Consider the following 24,644-nt stretch of genomic DNA (forward strand, 5'->3'; position numbering starts at 1 on the left):
TGCAAATTCCAGGTACATTAGATGTAACAGCAAGGGTAAGGGATTGCCACAATGTCTCCAAAAATAAGAAGCAGTGATCTATATCTCATACTAAGAGGAAAAATCCCATAAAACAAGAGGGAAAAATTGCAAAACTTATGACTCAGTGAAAAATTACCCCCCCCTTTCCCAATCCAATGTAGCCATTGCTAATGAATCAGTCTGATCTTTTTTGTTAGAATTATGCCGCCTTCAGTTTGTAGTACCTTTATAAAGTCCCTTTCATATTTTTCTCTTTATTTTAAGGTAAAGCTTGGGCAGTGTCTTTGTACTTTTGCCTTAGTTAAATTTCCATTATCAGTGATGCAAGTTCACTTGTGTGTCCTGTATTAACAGTTTCCTTGCAACATGAGTTCTGTGATGGCTTAAGAATGTTTGATATTCAGTGTGTACATATTTTCCTTATTTTATGGTTATAAGGATGACTTCCAAATTTTTTGCCGTGTTGAATCTGGAAGTAGTAGTTCAAAGTCAGATTTTCATTTATTAATTAATGTCAACAAATTCAGTCAAAATTCTTCAGGTAATCAAAAATTAAAAGCAAAAATAAAGTCCCAAATATCCACCAAAATATAAAAGAGGTTTTATCTTCTTTAAAATAAAAAACAAAACACAAAAAACTTCTCTGTAGATTCATCCAGCCAAAACTCTTTAGTACCTTGCTATCAAAAAGTAAACATATATATGCATGTTTATATATAATGTATATGAGTGTATATATATATGTATATATATATATGTATATATATATATGTATATATATATATATGTATATAATTATATGTATAATAAAATGTGAGTGTATAATGAGTTTTTTGAACACAAGTTTCTGAGATGATTAAACATATGGGCAAGATAGTATGTGGCAAAAAATGCAAAAACATAAGAATTCATTTGCAAGTGGTCATTTGGACATGAAGAAGTTATAAAGCCATGATATAGGATAGTAAATAAAAAAGTAAAGTTTTTAAAACTATCTACAAGAAAAAAAAGACTAAAATCTTCTCTTCTTCTCCTCCTCCTCCTTTGTATTCTCCTCCCCCTCCTCCGCCCTTCTTCCTCCTCCTCCCCCTCCTCTCCCTCCTCCTCCTCCTTCTTCTTGCTCTTCTTCTTCTTCTTCCTCCGTGTGTGTGTGTGTGTGTGTGTGTGTGTGTGTGTGTGTGTGTGTACTGAGGACAAACGCTTGCAGAGGTGAGCTAAATCCTCAGCCCCAAAGACTGGAATATTTAAAATAATATTTACACCAATTACATTGTTATCTAAACTATAAAATCTTACCTAACATATTTACAACTTCTGAAGAATTAATGGTTTTTTATATGAAATATGTTGTCTTTCCATCATATTCTTTTTTACTTTATTTCCTTCAAAGCCATTTTATGACTTTCACTTGGCTCTCTAGTAGATTATTTAAAATGAGATAGGAAAATATTGATGGGAAACAAGTGGAAGGTTATGTAGGTAGTTATAATTCCAATACAAAATGAATCTATTGACTTTCAACAAATTAGTATTCTGTGAATTTGGTCAGTCTGTGTCAGACTATCCTGGCATAATAAACCCTTCAGTCATGGAAAAAAGGACTTGCAACTGGGACCCATAAGGACAATACTGTACCACCAAGGAAATTTAAGTATGTAGGTAACCCAGGATTTGCTAATATGAGCTATTTTATTCACTATGCATTAATTATTGGATACTAATTAGGACATGTAGTGACCTTGGCATGTGAAGGTGCTCAAAATGTAATGTAACTAACTTTGCAAAATACAATTAGCTAAGTGGTTTATTAATATAATCATTGCTTTGGGCACTAATCAAGATGAAAATTAATTTCATGACCTGGTATAACAAAGTACCTAATCACATAAATTTTCTGTTATAAAAATCTGTGTACTTTATAAAGTTGTATTTGAAAAGGATGAGATTAAAAACACTTTATAAAATTGTTTTTCATAGTATCCTAATTATTGATCATGAATACAATTTAATTCATTTATAGCTTTTATAAGACAAATATTATAATTAATAATGACATGAAGTTATTCACAATTTTTTCCAACTCTTGTTTAAGATCTGTGGCAATGCAGCAAATTCAGACTAGTAAACTTTCATTTAAAACAGTAACCTTTATAAACTGGAGTTAAAGTTTAAAAAAAGTGAATAAAAATTCTTCCATTTTTCTTCATACTTGTTAGTTTCTAAGTTCATATAAACAACCTAAGGTAGAAGGAAAGCCCTAAGAGACTTGATTTGAATTACTTATAATAAAGCTTCATTTACTTCACTTATAACCCATTTAGCTATCCATTAAATATTAGTTGAATTTTTCTCTGCTCTGTATACCAGAAAAGTAAAGCAGTATATAACAAAAACATGTGCCTTTTCTGTATAAAGAGGAAAACAACTAGTTCTCTGACCATCATGAGGTAAAATCCAATTACATGGACAAATTCCTTTAATACAAAGTGATAAGCAGTTGAATGTTAATGAACATAACAATTATTATCAAAATATGATCCTGTACAAATATGAGCAGTACAATAACACATTTTAAGAAATATACACACACACACACACACACACACACACACACACACACACACACATATATCTGAAATGCCATTAATAGTGATAGCTGTGGCTCACATCTAGATGTCAGGAGAAAAGCCTCAGGTCTCCTAGGTGGATCTTTGGAGAGGTGGTGGCTGGGTCATGTGTGTGTGTGATTCTGGGCTCACGATTTGTGATACTGGTATTAAGCGTGTATGACAACTAAAGTGATTTAACATAATTCTGGGTGTGAATCACTAAAGCCCCACCCCAAATGTGGGTATCATCATTGCTTACTAGAGTTGTAGTTTGGATGGGATGGATGGAAAGGGACAGAAGGAAGACAGGCTGACTGCTTCTGCTGTTTTCTACTTCACGCCTTCCATCTGCCCCTCTATGGACTATTTTTCCTCTTTAAGGCCCCTCTGCCATGCACCCTGACTTGGAGTCAACCAGTTATTGACTGAAACTTCTACAAACTGTCATTTGAAATCAACCTTCCCTCCTTTAAATTGTGGCTGTCTGGTATCTCAGCAATCAGAAAAGTAATTAAGATGGTGACATTGCTGGGCATGGTGGCTCACACCTGTAATCTCAGTACTTTGGAGACTGAGGCAGGAGGATCACTGTGAGTTCAATGCCAGCCTGGGCTACATAAGCAAGTTTAAGGCCAGGCTACACTATGTAGTGAGCCTGTCTCAACCCAAAAACAAAAAAGAATGACATTGAAAATTTGCTGGCACATGAGGAGTATAATCAAGTGAGTTAATACTATTTTAGCAATTCTTATCAATAAGCAAATAAAATAGTTGGACAAAAACCTTCTCAGACAGAGTTGAGAACAAAAAGTATACCATCTGGGAAAAAATCAAAGAGGTCAATGTAACAGCAGCAACAGCTACTAGGACGTTAAAAGAAATCATGTATATCTTTGAATCATATAAAACAAATATGATATTCATTCTTTTAGACAGTTCTTCAATAACAAACTTCTCCTTGACTATACTAATTAATAATAAGCTATAGATAGGAAAAATTATAAGCAAGAGCAGTTCTTTTCTGGTTCAGAACAATTGACACCAATCAGGAATTTAGGTCCAAGTTTTTGTGTACAGTATAGAGAAACGTTACACATCTGTAACCTATTATAGATATACATCTATTAAACCTGGCCTGAAAACACAAAAATTCTTGCACCTGCATATATTTATCTTTCTGCTACTGCCAGTGTTATCAGCCAATGTAGATAATTCAGGAATTGTGATAGATTTTCTCACTTCCTTACCTCTGTATGAGTATCTTTCAGAACAGAGACTGCAGAGTTTCTCCTTCTGGCGGTAATTTAGACTCAAAACAGGGATTATAGCCCTTACATCAAGTCAGGGACTTAACTGTTTTTTTTTTTTTTTCTACTTCATTAGTGCCAAGAAAGATTATTTCCTTCCCTAATAGTGAAAAGAAAAACTTTGCAGAATTTAATCTGTCCTGTCCTGCAAGAAGTGATCATTCCTAAGAAAGATACACTCTAAGTCTGTCATGTTTAAAAAGGATGGAATTTTAAAATGAAAAGAAATAATTGGAAGATAATTCATTTGTTTAAAATAATTGGTATAAATTAATATTTATATGAAATATATAAATCGTCATAAGCTTTTAAAAGACAGGTATCTTGGTATTTTAAAGTGAAAAGGAATAAAAATGATGATACAGAATTTCAAAACAAAATAATGAGAGTAATAATTGTTAATATACTGCATACTGGTATCTTCAAATTAGTTGTTCAGTTTGGTATTTTCACTTTAAATTTTCCTATTAACCTTCCTTTTTGTTTATATTTTTGAAATATTAAATATTAAATATTGCCAGTACTAATTCTGAAATAATTTTCCAGTTATCAAATTCATGGCAGATTTCCCTCTTGCTTTCTTTTTTGAACATTCCCAGTGCCATTGTTTGTGCCATATATATATATATATATGTATATATATATATATATATATGTATATATATATATATATATATATATATGTATAGAGAGAGAGAGAGAGAGAGAAAGGTAGATAGATGATAGATGAGATAAAGAGAGATATTTGCCTTCAGTATCTGTATTATCTATTTTCATTTTATCATATCTGCTGTCAGATATTTCTGTGCTTGGAAAATCTTATCTTCAGTCGATTAAAACTATCATGAAGGAATTGGAAATAACAGTTTTTTTCAAGATTGGTAGTAAAAGAAGATCTGATATATTGTTTTGACACAATACAACAAATCATGAGAAATAAAGACTTTTAACTGTTGGCAGTATTTCTTAAAATAATGTAGTTTTATTTTATTTAGGAAAGATATCGTGAAAAAATGTTTTTCTTCATCAGTTATTTGTTTCTATAATAATTTTAACAAATAATTTTTCTTGAATGTTCTGACTTGTTGCAATAAAGATAAAGGCTGCAGGATCTAATCAAATATTCATTTTTTATTGTAAATGGATCATTGGCTTGTATTCTCCAAGATAGAAAAATGAAACTTTGCAAAAATTTAATGTCAGCTAAATGCAACTTCTCATAAAAAAATTCTCACTTTTGTGAGGAAAAATATAATGACAGAAAATGTACAGACTAGTGTTTTTTTATAGACTTTAAAATGTTGGAAAACAGACATCTGAAACTGTTGTGGATAAATGTCATATAATTGAAGCCTCATTCAATTAAATGGATCATATGACAGATGGGGTCTAGTATTACAAGAATAAGGATTTTTATTTAAGCTATTTGCATTCGAAATGACAATTTTATATTTTAAAAATTATGTTAGTGGTGGCAAATCATGATCACAGATTTTTCCATGAAAGAAAAGTGAAAAATAGGAAACTATCCTGACTGAATGAAGCTACGTCTAACAGTGGGTGGGCATCAGAAATTGAGCGCACACAACAGGTAACTAGCTGCAGGATTCTAATCAACAAACTCTACAATCAGCCACTTACTAAATTTATTCTCTGTCTCTTTGTCATCATTAAACTCAGCAGATAAACTCCCCAATTTCTATCATTATTCATTCCTAAATAAGCTGATTCTTTTCTAATATGAAAAACAAAATTAAAAATAAAATATCCTCTGATTCCTTTTAATTTTATTCTTCTTGAAGAAATGGTTATCACTGACAGGATGTTACTTGTTACTCCTTTCTTACAATTTTTAGTCTCCTTATCTGTTGATTTTCCTTCTAACTTTACTTTCTCTCTTTAAATGCTGTTACTGAAGGAAGTCAACCATTTATTTATTGTCAGAATTCTAGTAAGTGTAAAAACCTATAATTTCAGGACTAATTCTCATTGGAATTTTAGACTCAAATTTCACTGCACATTGAATTTATCCAAGATGGCTCATATAAACATGCCCTAAGCCAAGCTCATTATTACTCCCTATGTTTTCAATCTGGCACTATCAAAAATATGCCATAGAAATAGAACTTCCATGGAAAAAATTTTGTTGCATTAAACTACTTCTCTGGGAGCAGTTAGGTTTTATCTGTCACTAATTTGTCATTTGTGAATTACAGTTTCCTCCTACATCCATTTTCATGACTGAGTTCAAGACTTTATTGTTTTCTTGCATAAATGATATAAATATTCTCTTAACTGATCTCCATTATTTTACTTCTCTCTATGCCAAAATGTCTAAAATTTAGACTCTTAAAAATTCTCCACCATAGGATGCAAAGTCTACTCATCAACTCTTTCTTACTTTCAATTCAAATTTTTTATCTATTTCCAGGTTATCCTGGGATCTACATGGGTAAGCCTGTGCACTTAGCACCCATTTTTTTTTCCTAAAGCTTTTTCATATTTAGCACATTAGTCACATTGAGTTTCTTGTATTTTTATAGTAATTCAGGTAGACTCTCCACTTTTGGGATTTGGACATGATAATGTTTATTTAAAAAAAAGTTATCTCATGAGTTGATTGGAAATCACCACCACTCATTAGGAATGATGAAATTGCAAGAAAAAATATGCTTTCTTTGTCTCTACCATTATTTGTCTCTACTATTAATGTGTAGGCCCTAAAGAGTCAAGAATTTAAATCTTAAGGCTTAATACTGTATTTCCAAATAAACATCAGTGGTAAATGGATCTAAATTATCATCTAAATCATAGTTTCTCAAATTTAATGAGCATACAGATTTGGTAAGATGTTGATAGAAGAGCAGTGATGTGGAGTCTTCTAAGGTACAAATTTCTAACAAGTTTCTAGATGATAACAATGTTTTATCATCAAAATAAGACTTTAAATGGCAAATGTCAAATAGCTTTGATTAAAGTTTAGTACTTATAAAAGTCATCACATATACAATACTTGTTAAATGTGAGTGCTTGAGAACCAATAACAGATTCTATTGCATTTTATATCAGTATCTGCTTTAACAAAATGTATTTGTGAATTAAAATTAAAGAAATATTTGCCTGGGGAAAAATGAATGCTAAACATTCTTATTGAATTCTGATCAGCTTTGTTATCATCATATGATTATGTTTATATAATTAGAAACTAACAACGTGAAAATGAGTGCTTTTTAATATCACAATTAGCATTAAGGTAATACTCCTTAAATACTTCTATATAGAATAAATTTGGTATATCTACTTGAATTTCAATGAAAGAAATATTCAATTTACAGTGAAAATTTCTTAAAATTGGAAATTGAAGACTATTCTAATATCACATTACTTTAAAAGGTTTAAATAAACATTTTCTGAAATTACCTTTAGTGAGAACAGCTTTATCATTTCAAAAGATTAAAAGTTTAGGCGGTCTGAATTAAACAAGCTTTCTTTTAAATGTGTCTATACAAAAGGAGATTATCTTATCAATAAGTTTCTAGATGACAAAAAGTCCTTTTTCCTTTTTAAACATGTTACATGAAGGCAATGTATTTTTATGTTTTTCAGTACTATATCTTTATTTTGCTGAATACTTTTTTTCTTTTGGTACCAGGAATCGAACTCATGAACTTGTGTTTGTCAAGCAGACTCTGTGATACTGTTATCTCCCTGGCAATATTATGAATTTCTAATATATGTTTTAAATGTACTTTATATAAATATGCACATACAGTGATATCTCAGTTCAAGGAAGATATTTGTTTTCAAAATATGCATTGGGTGACAAATATCACCCTGCCCATCTTTCCTGAAGGAAGAGGAAGGTGGCTATATTTTCCAAAATCATGGACTAACTTACGTTTGTGAACGAAGGTACCACTGAATAGATAATCTTGGGTTTTGTTTTGTTTTGTTTTGGTACCAGGGCTCAAACTAATGACCATGCACTTGCCAGGCAGGCATTTATGAGACTGAGCTAAATCTCTGGCCCTGAATTAGTAATCTTATTTGCATATGGAATGTACAGATAAATGACTGCACCAATGTCAATGAAAGACAATAATGAATGGTGTTATGGCTTATATCTAGATATCTCCTTAAAACCTTATGTACTCATAGGTAGGGATTTTGGGGGATGATTTGATCATAGATACATGATTCTGGATTAATCTCCCAATGGATTTCTAGGTTACTTGCTGTGAGGAAGTGGGGCTGTCAGAAGAGATGTGTGGCTATGGGCATAGCCTGGAAGAGATTATCTCTTTTCTGTTGCTCTCTTCAGTCTCTTGGCTTCCCATTGCCCTTTTATGGGGTGCTTCTGTGCAATGCCCCTTAACTATGTCCCCATCCTTGGCTCCACCTGGCTATGGACAGAGACCTCTAAAGCCTCTGATCCAAAATAAACCTTTCCTCTTTTTTTGGGAACAGGAGTAATTGTTTCTCAGCCATGAGGAAGGTAACTAGGAGAGATGACTAGGACAAAGTAGTACTAGTAGAAAAAGAGAAAGAAAGAGAAGTATGAAATATTCAGTAGGTAAAATTAGTGAATTTGAGCTATATATATGTACCTAACGTTGTTTACTTATAAATATGTACTAATAAAAAGTGAAAAAAAATTAAAAGCTCACAATACAGGCTTTCAATGAAAATCAGCAACATAGTTTGTAACTCTATCTTCTTTTTAAAAAGACAATTGCTTAAATTCTAGCAATATTAAGTTAACACCTATTAATTTACTTAAACTAAATTATTTTACTCTATTTTCAATATGATCATTATTAATGATCTTAGTTGATATTAGTTGTTTTCTGTTAATTTTAAAATGGTATGCAATGGGCATTTATATTTTTTGTTCTACTCAAAGGGAGGAAAATATATTCTTCTGTTCTTTTTTATGGAAGGCTATTTAAATAGATTAATATTCAAAATATCTAGCAACATAGCTCTGCTTTGGATATTAAAATGTTCTTTTATATTATTAGTAACCTTTTCATTGCTAGGACAAAATACCTGATACATAAAACTTTAGGAGCAGAGGTTCAGGTTATTTAGGTTCATGGTTTCAGTCCATGAGTCTCTGGTTCCAAGGCAGAATCTTCATGGTATAAGAAAATCTTGGAGGAATGGTGCTCAATTCTGCTCAATTCGTAGTAGGTAGGAAGCAGACAGCATGGAAGCACGTGAGAAGAAAAAGTCATGGTATATTATTGTTCCCATTGTCAGTGTCCCCATTCAACAGCAACATACCTAATATAATCCTGCACTAACTAGCTAGTGTCTCTCAGGCTAACCAAGTTAACAACTCACTTAGCTACATTTTATCCCTTGTCAACTTCACAACCCCCCCCCAAAGCCCTCATCTCCTTAAACCTTACTTAATATCAAAATAGAAAGGGAAAAATATAAACAAGGCACTGGCCATAGCAAGAAATCAAATAATGACAAATGTTGGAAAGGATGTAGGGAACAGGGAAAAGAGGTCCTTATATATTGTTGGTGGGAATGTAGACCCACTATGGAAATCAGTGTGGAGATTGTTCAAAAATCTAAAGTTAGAAATTTCCTTTGACCCAGCTATTCTCTATCTAGATGTCTTGAAAATGTTAAATGTATCACATTAGAAGGATAAATATATCTTCACGTTCATAGCATCACATTTCATAATAGATAAATCTTGGAAGTGGCTTATCAACAGATGAATGGACTGGAAAATGGTTGCATCTAGAGACTATAATGGTAAGGGAAATAAATCAGACGAACAGCTTCCCATAGAAAAAATAAAGAGAACAAAAGACAGTGAACAGGAAATAGAGAAACACATTATCCTTGGGGGGGGCAGAGGATCAATAGATGGAGGGATGGGGATGAAGGGAAGCAATAAATGAAGAAACAAAGGATTGGCATTCTATTATATACACTTATCAGCTTTACACAAGGTACTTAAGCATTATGTACAAAATATGAAAGGAAGCATATTAGAGATGGGTAGAGGGAAGGGAAAAAGGATAAGAGGATGATAAAAGTAATAAAAATGTATTATTTATGTGTGCAAAATTCTCATAAGAAATGTAAAGATCACATATTATACACATGTACTAATAAAATAAAAATGTACTTTAATCCTGAACAAAATAACACTGTGATGATTTCATCTAAAATAATATACCTATCCTGTGTACAAACAAACAGGCATCAGTCACTTCACTGAAATCCCAAAAGTTCTAGCATTGTTTAAAAGTCCAATTCCAAAATCCCTCTGAGATTCAAAGCAACTCTTTGCTATTGGCACTTGTAAAATGCAAAATATAAGGTATGTAGTTCCAAAATACAATGACATGACCTAAACACTGACTTTCCAATAGAAAGAAATAGTGGGATTGAAAGTTATCAGATCAAAACAATGCCAAAACCAACAGGACAAACACTAAATCCTGCAGTTCCATATTCAGCTTCACGCACATGCGAAGTAAGAGTGTCAGAAGCTTGAGGTGGCCCCGCTCATGTGGCTTTGCTGGATGCACGGAACGCAACCTCTCTCAGGCTGGCTCTGCACTTTTTGGAATACCTCACATTCCTGCTGTTTCTAACCTAGTGGGGTTTGGCTTCATTCTCAAAGTTTTATGCAGTGCCCTTCTAGGGTCTCCTGATAGGGACAGCAGACTGTCGTGATTTTTTTTTTTTTTTTTTTTTTATCCTCACAGACCTTGCTTTGAAATATATTTGGAAGTCTCCATGACTCCATGAATGTAAAATTCTACATGCCTGTAATTTTTCTTACATGGATGATACCAAGAGATGGGTCAGTAGCCAGCCTCCCTTAGATGGTGGCTGCAGTGGCCTCTATGTACCTAGAGGACTATGTATGGTGAAAGAAATCCTGGCATTTAGTTCCCCAAGTGGTCTTTCTTGAGCAAGTACCCAGTAGCAATTTTTTCACATCACGTTTTTCAAAATCATTGTATTTTATATCTTGAACCTATGCTGAATGGAGTCTTTCAGATTCTTTACATGCCCTAAAATATTTTTGCTCTTGTTACTTCTCAAAGTACTTGGTTTCTTTTTCAGTACCATTGGTTTTTATTTTATTTTATGAGCGGGGTATCACTGTGTAGTGCAGGCTAGCCTCAGACTGGTGTCAGTTCTCCTTCCTCAGCCTTCTGCAGGCAGGAATCACCGATGTGTAACATAATGACTCAGTTTGTTTTTAATGGCACCAACTCTTCAGCAATCACACCTGTTCTGGCCTCAACTTTATACATATGCTTTTTCTGCCCAAACTGAAAGTTTTCCTATATTACTACCATGTGTTTTCTCTTGGATCTCAGTGTAAATCTAGTAAAAAGCAGCCCTCAATAATGATGCAATAGCGTTAACAGTGGGATACTTTCAAATGTCCTCCATCAGATCAATCAGTCTGCTGCCTTTAAACTTAGTATCACATACAATTTTAGGGTATAGCCAGAATCAAACACACATGGCTGTCTAGTCCAGTTTCCAGTACAGTTCTCTTTCTCATCTGAAACCTCATGAGCACTCTCTTTACCACTGGCGCTCCTATTAGTATTCTGGTCTTCTGAACCCCCACCAGAATTGCTCAATCTGTGATTAACAGCAGTCTAGGGCTTCTCTAGCCTATATATCCAAACATTTCCAAACACTTCCGACTAACCAGTATCAAAGGTTTCAGGTAAATACAGGAATGACCCCATTTTTCTGTACTAGTGATCTGTATTTGTCAGGTTTTCATTGCTGGGGCAAGATACCTGACACGTGCAATTTAAATGAAAAGCAGTTTATTTTGGTTCAATTTCTTTGAAAACAGAGTTAATAACCATCACTTCTGTTGATATAAATTATGTATCTAACTAAGCATTTTTTTCAGAATCTTTACTTAAATGATGTTTGCGATTACTGGTAAAATGTTCCCATTTAGAGAATGGTTAGCATGCTTTATGTGCTTTCCTTTATTTTATACAGGATTAATGTGTCTTATTATTTGCATTATAATCAGCCACTTTTTGAAATATTTTGTCTTCATCTTTCCAGAAGGTTCTTATTAGTTATTATTCCAGTCTTCTAACTCTGCACATACAAAATATATTTAATATTTTGATTACCTTTTAAAAAAATAATTTTAGATATAAACCACTCCCATTCAGAAATGTAGAGGCTTTCTTCAGTTCTATGTTTTGATGATAAGAACTCAAATGCAGTCTTGGTTGTGTAGGTAACACATGTACCCTCTGAAACTTTTATAAGATCATCCTCTTCCTATCCTGCCTTTAATTTTCTTTCTTCACTCCTTAATAGCAGTATTGGTGCTGTATTACTAGTGGATTTGGTTTATAAATCCATCTCTGTACTTTCAGTAAAGCCTCTTACAGACCCACATTTCCCACGTTTCTTAAATCTGGAACTCCTGAGTGCAGTAGCATGGCAGAGAAAGGTCTAGTTGCCCTCACTGTCATCACTTCAAATGCACCTCCGAGCTTTAGCCACTGTTCTTATCAGTCATCCAGCCTCCAAAAGCCTTCTGGGATAATTATTCATATTGAAAATTTTAGTTCACTGATGACTGCTCAACTATTTTGATGACTCACATTTTCTGTCTTTCTCTCTCTACTCTTTCCTACTCTCTATCTCATACCTTTTTCTCCTATTTTTCTCTCTATTTCTTCCTTTTTTGTTTATTCTCTATTAATAGCACTTTGGCAAATTCTTGGGAGTAAAAAGGAATAACTATAGATGAATACCTTTCTATTTTCAAAGAGAAACAATATATTGTAAAAAAAGTTTTGCTGTAGAATGTGTTGATGCATTTTTAGTGTTGTTATGCAAACAGTAATTATTACAAGAGAACATTTAACTAGTAAATTATTACAACTGGTTAAATGTATTGAATTTTCTTTTATGTTTATCTTGTCATCTCTTACTTTTCCTTATATTTTGAATTTTCAGTATTTGTATTTATTTTTTGTAATGATTTATAGTCAGGCATCTTTATTAGACATCAATCTAGTTATTTTTGCAACTTCTATACCTGAAATGTTGTATTCCATTTTATAGTAAGGCAAACCTATATTATTTTCACAGTTAAGGTCACTTTGTCTATTTAAAATGACCAGTACACATTCCACTTTATATGTCAAAGGAACAATATGGCAGTTTTATTGAATATGATATAGTAAATTAAATAAAGAGTAAGGACAAATTATTAAATAATAAAGATTTGAACAAGTTATTAAAACTCATATTAATAATTTGTTACATGGAAACTACTGTCTATTTTGTTGGCTTTTATATGAAACAACTCTAAAAACTTTAACGTTTCTAGAAACTTTAATACCTCAAATAATTTTTGTGCCTATTGCTTTTACTAAAAATTAATTTTCTATCTTGTAGTTGATAGAGAGTTGTCCTTAAAGCTTAAACAAGATGCCTTCAACAAACTTAGTTTCTTCTAGGAATCCATTATTTAAATTTAAAAGATCTTCCTTGAAGAGTGGTTTAGTGATTTAAGTAAATTTACTTCATATTGTCTGACAGGTCTTTACCTTGTATTGATTTGCACAGGTTCTATGCATTCTATAAACTATGCTCCAACATAAATCTTGATATTATTTTAAAGATAAATAGGAAGTCTCTTATATATGTTTGCAACCTTAGCCATGATTGTTAAGTGTATTAACTAGGTCTTCCACATATGGACTCATTTTATTTACATGCTACACTTTTGAAATAGTATGTACAGAAATATTTCTCCCATATACAGATCAGATCAGGTATTCAAAGTAAAGTTACAGAGAGGAAGAAAGAAAATATTTCAGCTGAATGATTTTCAATTAATCAGCTCAGAAGAAGTTGATATAAATTGGAAATTCATAGATTCAGACAATATCTGATGAATTTTGACAGGAGGTCTATTAGCTACTAAATATTTTTAGAATCCAACTCAGGTACCATGAAAACAAATACTTATCTAAATTAAATAGCATGGCCTTTATCAATAACAAGTGTCACATATTTCATAATACTTAAAAGTTTCATAATACTTTTGATATAGGTTATTATTTGAGCAACTGTTCAACTCTAAGGTAGCTAGATACTCATTATTGATGTCAAATTCTAAAGTTCACTAGCATTCTTGATCTATCAATAAATTTGCTAACCCCAAATGTTACAATTATGTTTTCTGCTATTACCCATTCCTTACAATTTTAGTTGTGCTCCTCGAAAAAGAGCCTAGCATTTCCAAAAGTCAGTGCAATCATACAGGAGTTTCTATGTTCACATGTGATATGTATCCAATATCTTAAATTTTTTATAAAAACAAGTAGACTAAAATCAGCAATATAAATTTTATATATCTTTTTAATTCCCAAATCTATTAAATTACTAATTAATATCCAATTATAATATGAACTTGTTTGAAATGCATATGTGATCTCTAAAAACTATATAATAATGCACCTATAGAAGTTCAAGGTTATGTTCTTCTTGTACTATGCATTTAAGATACACATATATGATGCACTTTGAGGTGATTTTATTGTTCCTAAAATGATTAGCATGCATTTCTGAGATTATGTGAGGAACAATAAAATGTTTCCATCTGGACTTAGTATAAGGTTTTCACCCTTGTGTAGAAGAAAATATGAGATTTTTTGGTGTGTTTTCAGTCTCTTCTTTCTAGGAATTCCATCAGTAAAGAAAATCCAGTAAGTATTTTGACTTTTTATATTACCTTATATGGCTTGAAGTCTTTGGCTTTAAGTTTAAAATTTGATTCCAGCTTTGTAAATTCTTAGCTACATGTCCTTAGATAAGTGATTCTCATTTTAATCTTTATTTTTCTCATCTGAAATACAGAGAAGACTGAAAGAGATCGAATGACAGATGTCCTTTATAATCAAAAGTATTTTCCCTAGCACAAGATCCTTGTATATTTCCTATATATCCAAATACATAGAATGCAAAGACCTAAGAGTGACTCTTGTGTAGACTATGGACATTGGCTGATAAAGATGTGTTATTGTATGTTCATCAATTGTAGCATGTCTACTACTCTGAGGGTGGGTAATAGTGGAGGTTTTGTATTAATGGGTATAGGAATATAAGAGTTTTATTTGTAAATTCCCTTCAGTTTTTCTGTTACTCTAAAACTTGTATCAAAATAGTTATAAAGGAAGATGAGACATAACAGCAAAATACAGAAAATGGTTATGAGAATTGAATTAAAACATTTTGCAGGATCCAGAATATAGCAAATATCCAATAAACTTCTGTTATTGTTATTAAAACATTTATTTCAATTTCATAATTTCCTGTCTTGGGACACTAGACTAAACTTAAACTTGTAGTCAAAAATATTATTTAAGAAAACATATTAAAAACCTTTCACTGTTTCCATGAGTATCACCAACCAGTTTTGGAGCATTGTCTCTTTTATTTCTTTGCTATTCAAATATCTTGCTTGTTTATTGTGCACTGACATCTGACACTCACCTAATTATTCTTTTTTATGAAATCTCAAAGAGAACAAATATAAAACACAAACTCACCAAACTTAGCAGGCAGCCCGTGTTTCCCGCTTTATCACCATCACATGAGTTCTCAGAGGATTCTCTGACTCGCTATGGAAATATTTAACATTCAGCTTATATTTGGGCTCATTTAGAAATCACCTGAAATGCCTAGAACCTCTTGTTGGCTACAAAGCCGTGAACTACGGTGCAGTTTAAATAACTCATCTATTTTTAAAGTTCATTTAATGTATACATATCTTATGAGCATTTTTCTAAAGATTAAAGTTCTAACAGTTCAAAATATTTAGTCTATGCTTATATTTCAAATTCTTTTCACCCTGCTTGAATCGAAGAGTTGATGTTACAAAGTTATCTGATACTTTTTATTCTTATATTTCATAGTACTTGTTAAATACACACAAACATATATGCATATGGATATTAACATGTTTTATATCATTGTGTTTCTTTAAAAGATAAAAAGAAAATATGACAAAGTTAAGATGGTACAGGATATTAACTACTTGCTACTTGCACCCTAACACACACACACACACATTTTTTTTAATGACTTGTATCTAGATGTACCCCCAAAGCCTCATGAAGTCATAGATAGGGCTTTGCAGAGGTGGCTGGGTCTAGAGTGTAGGATGCTAGGATTAAGGATGTGATGGGATTGACTCATACTGTGGTGCTAGGATTAGGATGCCTCCTCTTGGGTGTGGGTACAATCCTCTCTAAGGGCAGGAGCTCAGCAAAAATATAACGGACACAGAGAGGGCTGCTGTTTTCACTGCTTGCCACTTGTTGTCTCTGTACTACCTTTATCCTTTGCTGCCTTATGCCATGGGCTCTTTCTCCTCTGGGACACCCTTGCTCCATGCTATTGCCTTAGAGCTGGCCAACTATGAACCAAAACCTCTATGTATTTTGAACTAAATAAACTTTGTATCCCTTAACTTTGGGTGTTGGGAATTTTGTCTCATCAGTGAGACAAAGTAATTAAGACTCACCTATGTATACACCTAACTATGATTATTTTCAAGGACAAAAATCTTTCCTTCACAAAGCAGCTTGAGTCTGTCCCCTAAGCTCTAAATTCAATCTCCACAGCAAGACATGCTGAGAGTTAGGTGAGGTCTCTATACCCAGGTGGGTTTGCAGCAGAGGGGATCTCTGAAATTTGAAACATGGAGGTTGGGGAGAAGCGACTATTCCTTCCTCCCTGTTGAGAACAAATAGAGCGATTCTCTCCTTTATTCTACAATACAAACAAGTATTTTTCTGTGGGAAGGAGGAAAAGATCCTTAGTTCTGGGAAATCTAATAACAGTGTCTCTAAAGTTTATTTCCTCTAGAATAGGAGCAAATGGCTCTGGGGAAATTCATTGTCTCTAATTTCCAAGCATTGTTACTATTTAATCAGCCTTACAGTCCCAGTGCTCTTTGCTCAGCAAACCCTGAACATTCAGAAACAATTACTAATGGAACATCATCTCCTGACAAAACTTGGCATCAGGAGGATATATTAGGGCAATCAATTTGTCCCAAACCAAACAATCAAAATGCCTTTATTGACATGATATTATCTGATTTGTTTAATTTGATAAATGTATTAGAAATTTAACAGTAGTATAGAATCAATAACTAAAAGTGAATGAAGTAAATACAATATAAATATCTGAATTCACATGTATGGTTTGCATTGGGTATGTTCCTATTACATCTTGTTCATGTACATAGTAAGAATATTACAAATATGAAAATCAGAGTATAAGAAAGGACTTTTGAAGTCCTTTCTACCATAAGAGAAATATTTGAGAAAATAGATGTCTCTTAATCTGAGTTATTATTTTACTATACATATAGTCACCAAACATTCTCAGGTACCAATTAATAGATATGTATGAGTTTTATGTTTTCAATATATTGGTTAAAGTGTTTAAATGTTAAACATTGGAAAAATATGCAAAAGCATAAAGGTGAGTTTCAGAATGAGAAACAGAAATGTCTTTTAAAAAGAAACATTCAGAAACTTACTAGATGAATACAAAATACCAATAAAACATGAGTATAGCCTTTTAGCACAAAAATGCATAATCGGCAAATATTTAAACTACTGATAATTTGCAATGACTGTGACAACATATGGAAGAAAAGGCACTCACATCTTTTGAGGTTTTTTGTTTTGTTTTGCTTTTTTATTTATTTATTTATTTATTTATTTTATTATTATTATTATTATTTTTTTTTTTTTTTTTTTTTTTTTTTGAGACAGGGTATTGGTTTGTAGTACAGGCTAGAGTTGAACTCACTATGATGCCTGTCCTGGCTTCAAATTCACAGCAATCATCTTGCCTCAGCCTCTTGAGTATTGGGATTGTAGACATTACCACCATGCTGTATCTTATAAATCTTTTGATGATTATTTTATAACTTGCTTTTCTATTCAAATTTTGATATTACTTGTTACAGTTTTTATCTAGGTGTCCCCTCAAGTCTCTTTCCTTGGTGGCAGGTTTATGTAAGTGGATTGGATTATAGGAGTGCTACAGCTGACTTGCTGGAAAGTGGGATCTCGTGGGAAGAGGCAGGTCACTGAGACATGAACTGGAAGTTCTATCTTCTCCAGATCCTTCCTTCTCTCTCTGCCTGCTGGTGGGACACAAACAGCCTTCCTCTGTCCCTTCCACCATCATGCTTTTGCTTGGAGGTAAAGGACCATGCAAGGACTAAGATTAGTGAAGTGTGGCAAAATAAACCTCTCCTTCTTTAAATTGGGTGTCAGGTACTGTGTCACTGCCATGAAAAGGTGACTAAGACATTCTATTCTTTCCTTTTTTATGATTATGAGTGGTGGTTTCTCATTTGACAGTGAAGTTAATTGCAATGGAAATTGTATTTTTTTTTTTCTTTTTAAATATCCAAGTAATAGCAACTTTCCTATTTCTACAGTCATGAATCATTCTTCCCCTTCCTATCTCTTCTTGCTCTCTCAAAAGACTTTCATTTCCTTTATGGACTTGATTGCATTTCTTCAGGCCTCTTCCAGAAGTCTAACTGTCTACCTCGCTGATTACATATTTTTTTCTAGACCAAACATCAACTTCCAAGCCTATACCTTCTTTTTGATCTTTGCATGGAATACCATTCTTGTAATCATAAAACAATTTAATGCTACCACCAGATGTCTAATAGACATCTCAACACAGCATTTTACTTTTATATACCAAACCACCTCTTTTCTATCATTGCAATGTCCATAAATGAGTTTTGTTACTTATTCTCTGTTTTCAAATAGAAGTTACACCTAAGTTCTCTTTTCATTTCAACTTGATACTGTGATCCTTGGACAATCTGTTTTTCCTCCAGTACATTTTCTTCTCACAATTATCAAAGCTGCTGCCATGTAAATTTGATCACTTTCATATGAGCACTGGAACAATGAGTTCACAAGAGTTTTTCCTCGTTTTAGTTGGTCATTCTGAGTCTTTTTCTACAGCATTTTTTTTTCTAAAACGTAAAAACACACATAAACTTTATTGAATTTTGTGATACTGTATGTCTAAATTTTAAAAATAAGAATAAAAGACATGGTATTATTTATCCCCCTCAAAATACTCTTTCTTATTTTGCACAGACTTATCCCATCCTTCTTGTCTCTTTATGAAGCAGTTTCAGAAGTTCTTTTTCATGATTTATGACTTCCCAGATATATTGAATCGATTTAAAAATGTCTATATGTCATTGTCATGTTGACTTTGGAGACAGTCATAAGTTTCAGGGTATCAGGGTACCAGGTGGATGAGGACACACTGTATTGTTTGGTGAGCTTCCCCCCCCCCCACTGGATGGCTCTTGGCAGAAGCATTCATCATTTTTTGATTATATCTCATGAAGACACTCACAAAAGAGAATTTCTATAACAACTTAAGACAATGGTAAGAATAATAAGATAAATGTGTTTGAAATGCAAGGGAATATTGTTGGGGCACAACTATAACATAAGAATACTTGTGTAAAATAGCAAACTTATAGGAATTTCATGATGAATAATGGTCTCTGACCAAATTACTCTTCTTCTGTTTCTGCTAAATTCATTTGACCTTAATAGTGTGTGCTGCCCAGCTCCCTGAGTCTGAGGATCTATGGGTCAGAGAAGTTGTCCATACCTTAAAGCACCCTAGGCTAAATCAAAGGCTCCTCCCAGAAAGTTCTTTTATTGCGGTAATGTCTTTAACTTTGCTGACTCTGTAAGGGCTCCTCTCCTTATTCCTGGAGTGATTGTATTGTTTCAAGAGTAGTCTGCCTGTCAATATATGACTCAAGGTACCTAACCAATTAGGTAACATTTTGGCACTTGCTTTGTACATCCCACTTCTAAAATTCTATGTAAACTGAATGTTTCCTAAATTCAGCACTGTTGCCCTTGTGGAATTACCCTGCAACAGTGTGCTGGAGAAAAGATAAAAGGTTGCCATCTTATCTTCTTAGTGCAGAGTCTTCCTTTTGGTTTGGCTTGGCTTGGCAAGTTTTCAGAAACAATATTTTAAGGAAGTTAATTGCAACTTCTCTGTTAGTATAATATTTTTTAAAAAAATATTTAAACGTGTACCATACATTTCAATCATCTTTGAATATATCAATTGTTACACTAATGCTGCAGAATATGATAGTGACTTCACTTCGTATGAGTTCCAGATGCAAAACAATGTTGCCATTTTGATAATTTATAAGATGATTGGATGTTTGTCAAGAAAGAGCAAAATCCTCACTTCATCATGTGTTTGTAAATGTGGGGGAATGTGTGTGTTTGGCATCTACAATTTAGTAAATAGAGTTTAAGGTGATAAACATTATTCAACAAACAGAATGAATGGATTCCGAAATGAAAATGTCCCTTCTTTAAAGCCAATTGCACCCCAAAATGTGGCCCTGACTCCCATGTCTCCTTTTTATTCTCTTAATTTACTGTACTATAGTCATAATAATATTGATAATTGTCAATTATGATAAAGTCATTCTTGGTTCATGTCACTTACATTTGCTATTTGCATCATCTAATGCAGTGTTAAAACTTCGTCTGGCTTGTGATTTCCATTTACTAGTGTTCTGCTCAAATAACATTTCTTATGAAACTCCTGCCTTAACATACAATAATAAAATTGTAATTAATATTAATTTCAATTCCTTACTGCATTTATTTTTCATTTTAAAGATTATCCCCATTCTACATATAACATATTGCATATTTACTTTTTAATTTATTTGTTGTCCTTCTCTTATTAGGGTCAAAATTGTGTGAGGGAAACAAAATATTTTTCTTTTATTCTTCAAAATCAACAGAAGTGACTGGGTTATAATAGAAACTGTATAGGCCTAACTCAAAAGATATTGCAGGTTTGGTCTCAGACAAAAATAATTAGAAAATACTGATGAATGAGGTCCACAAATTTCTGATTTTCCAACACATGTAGAAGTTACGTTTACTTTCTATGATATTGATAACTGTGCAACAGCATTAGCAAAACATATGTGTAGTTTAATTTAAATACTTTATTGCTAAAAATTCATATGATGATCTGAACCTTCAGTGAGGTGCACTCTTTGCTGGTAGATGATCTTGACTCATGGGAGATGGCTGCTGGCCAACCAGGGTGGCAGCTACTGTGAGGTTCTGGAAACTTCTTGAAATAAGACAAGGAACAAGTTTTTGCTGTTTTGTTATTTGTTTGTTTTTATATTGTTTCTTGATTTTATGAAAATGTTTTCTATAATTCTCAATGTTGTTTGTTAACACTTTTCCAGCACTGTAACTTCTTTTAAAGTTGGAGCAAATATTCTCAAACTGTGCCACTGCTTTATTAACTAAGCTTATGTAATATTTTAAATCCTCTACTTTCATTTTAGCTAACTTCACAACATCATTACCACGTGAATTTCATCCCCATAAACCCTTTTCTGTTCTTTCATAGGAAATAATCTCTTATTTGCTATTTTTGTAATATTGAGACAATTCAGTGACATCTTCAGGTTCTACTTTTAATTCTAGCTCTCTTGCTACTCCTAACACATGTAACATTCTTTCCCACACTGAGGTCTGGATCCCTTCAGAGTTATTCATTAGGTTGGGATTAACTTCTTCCAAACATGTATTCCTTTGGGTCATTGCCTTCTCCTATGAATAATGAATACTTCAATGTTGTCTAGAATGATATTCAATTTATTTTGCCCCAAATGATCAGAAAAGTCATTGTCTTTGACAGCTATTGCCTTTAAAATGCAATTCTTGTAAAACAATTCTACTTGAAATTGTTCCCGCATCCAGGGCTGAAAAGTGGACATTGCATTAGGAAGCTTGACTACATCCCAATGTGCATTTCCATCAGACTCTTGAATGAGTAGACACATTGTCAGTTAGCACCAATATTTTAAAAATAATTTTTCTGAATAGTAATGCTCAACAGTTGACTTAACACGTTCAGTAAACTCTGTTACAGAAAGATCAATCACTATGCAGTCTTCATTGTGCCCACCACAGTGCACAGGCAGGGCAGATTTAGTATAATTTTATGAAGGTTTACAATTTTCAGAAGGTAAATGAACCAAAGCTTCAATTTAATATCAATAGATTCATTAGTCCCTAACAAAACTGATGGCTAGTTTGTCAACACTCTGAATCCAAGCATCAATTTCTCCTCTCTATCTATGAAAGTCTGAGTTGGATCTTTTTCCTGTTAAGACTGTGTTTGTTTTGTAAATCTGTTGCTTAATTTAGCTACCTTTATCAAATATTTTGTCCATGTCTTCTGTACACTTTGCTGCACCTTTCACAACAGAACTTGCTACTTCGCCTCGGACGTTTATGGTAAGGAAACATCTTCTCTAAAACCTTAAAACCCAGTGTCTTCTAGCTTCAAATTTTCTTCTGAAATTTCCTCCTTGCCTGTAGTTTTCAAACAATGAAAGAAATTAAAGTTGTTCTGGATGAGGCTTTGAATTAAAGGAATGAAAAGTCTGATTTGATTTTCTATCTAAATCACTAAAACTTCCTGTATATCTGTAGCAAACCTCTTATCATTAATGTGTTAAGTAGGGTAACACTTTATTTCCTTCAAGAAAATTTATGAGCCTTCATAACAGCGAACTGCTTGACACAGAGGCTTAGCTTTCACTCTAGCTCAGCTTTTCATATGCTTCTGACACTGAGCATTTTGAAATTGTGAGCGAGACCTGCAACTTTTCCTTTCACTTGAATGCTTAAGTGTCAGTTGTAATTAGTTGGCCTAATTTAAATATTGTTGTGTTTCAGGGAGTACAGGTGATGAGAGATGGTTGAATGATCAGTTGGTCAAATAGTTGGAATACAGAGGACATTCATTAAGTTCTTATGTGAGTGAGGTTCATGATACTTTGAATAATTACAATAGTAGATCAAAAATCACTGTTTACAGATCAACATAATAGACATCATAATAAGAAACAATTTTGAAATCTGTGAGAATTACAAAAATGTGCTCTAAAGACACAAGGTTTCAAGTTCACACTGCTGGAAATATAGCACCAATAGAGATGCTCAACACGAGATTGTTGCAAAGTTTCTATTTGTGAAAACAGTACAGTAACTAAAGCATAACAAAGCAAAATACAATAAAATGGTCTATATATCACAGTGTGTATTTGTTGAACAAATTAAAACAATTCATACAGAGTATATTTGTTAACTACAAAGGTATATAGTATTAGAAATGTTTGTGCTGGTTATTTAGGGATGTGAAATTCTAACAATGAGCCTAATAATTCAGGGTCCTATTGAAATAAATTCTATTAAGAATAAAGTTGAAGATCCGCCTCCCCATTCTGGCTGCACTTGGAGAACTGTGGAGCTTCCAATGGGTGGGCGGGCCCACGCTATCCGGGAGCCAAGTCTGTTTGGGACAACCTCACCTTAGGCAGAGGAGGGGCTGGGAAGATCTGGGCCACCTGCATCAGCCTTCCTGTGTGTCTGTAGGACTGTGGATGTCTCAGCAGGCAGTGGAGCATCACAGGTTCCAGAGACCCTGCAGCCTGTGGTGAGTGCTGAGCACTCTCTGCCCAAAGCCCCGACTGTTCGGGTCCCTCCAGGCTTCCAGGTGCAGTGAAGTGGAGAGGTGGGTTTCAGGCATCTACATCTGCCTCCAAATCCCGGCTGCGCTTGGAGAGCTATGGAGCTTCCAACAGGCAGGTGGGCGCACAGGGTCCCTGAGGCCCAGCTTATCTGGAACTGCAGAGTTCTGAACAGGCAGAGGAGGGCCATTGGTTCTGCAGGCCCTGTGGCTTGGGGTAACGGGGTGCCAGAGTCTCAGGAGTTGCAAACATAGAAGGGGATTTCCAACAGACCCTGAGGAAGCTTTCAAATAACACTTGAAACAGAGAAATATAGGAAAATGACAAAACGAAAGACCAAATTACAACCTCAAACTTCCAACCCATCTCAAGAAACCCTAGGAGCAATGTATATAAGAAGAAAATATATGCCATTCACCTCAAATATCGGACACAATAGCTACTGAAATTAACAAGCAACTCCAGGAAGCTTTAAAGAAATTCAAACTCAAAATAATCTCCCAGGTAAAAGAAGAAATGGTAAAAGAAATGAGATTCTGAACATATCTAAAGAAAACACAGATAAAAAATTGGAGGAACTAAACAAAAAGATAGAATCCCTAGACCAGCAATATAAGAAACAAACAGAATACATAATGCAGCTGCACAGAGATATACAGGAAATAAAAACTCCACTGAAAGTTGTAAAAACCACCTTAATGAAAGTGAAGATAGAATTTCAGACCTTGAAGACAGGATTGCAGCTAGTGAACAGGAAAGGAAAGATCTTTTTGAAATAACAAGGAATCAGGAAACAACAATTAAACAACTGCAAGACGATGAAAAGAAGAATAACATAAGAATGATAGGGATTAATGAAAAAGAAGGAGACAACATAAAGGATGTCAAGAGGATATTTGGAGAAGTAATAGCTGAAAATTTCCCAAGATGAGATCAGAAACTGACATCAGGATCAGTGAAGCATATAGAAGTCCAAATATTCATAACAAAAATAAAACTACACCCAGACATATACTAATCACCATCCCAGAAATCCAA

This window comes from Cavia porcellus, unplaced genomic scaffold (genome assembly GCF_034190915.1).
Source record: "Cavia porcellus strain 051 isolate PalLab524CR breed Dunkin Hartley unplaced genomic scaffold, mCavPor4.1 scaffold_29, whole genome shotgun sequence".
NCBI lineage: Eukaryota > Metazoa > Chordata > Mammalia > Rodentia > Caviidae > Cavia > Cavia porcellus.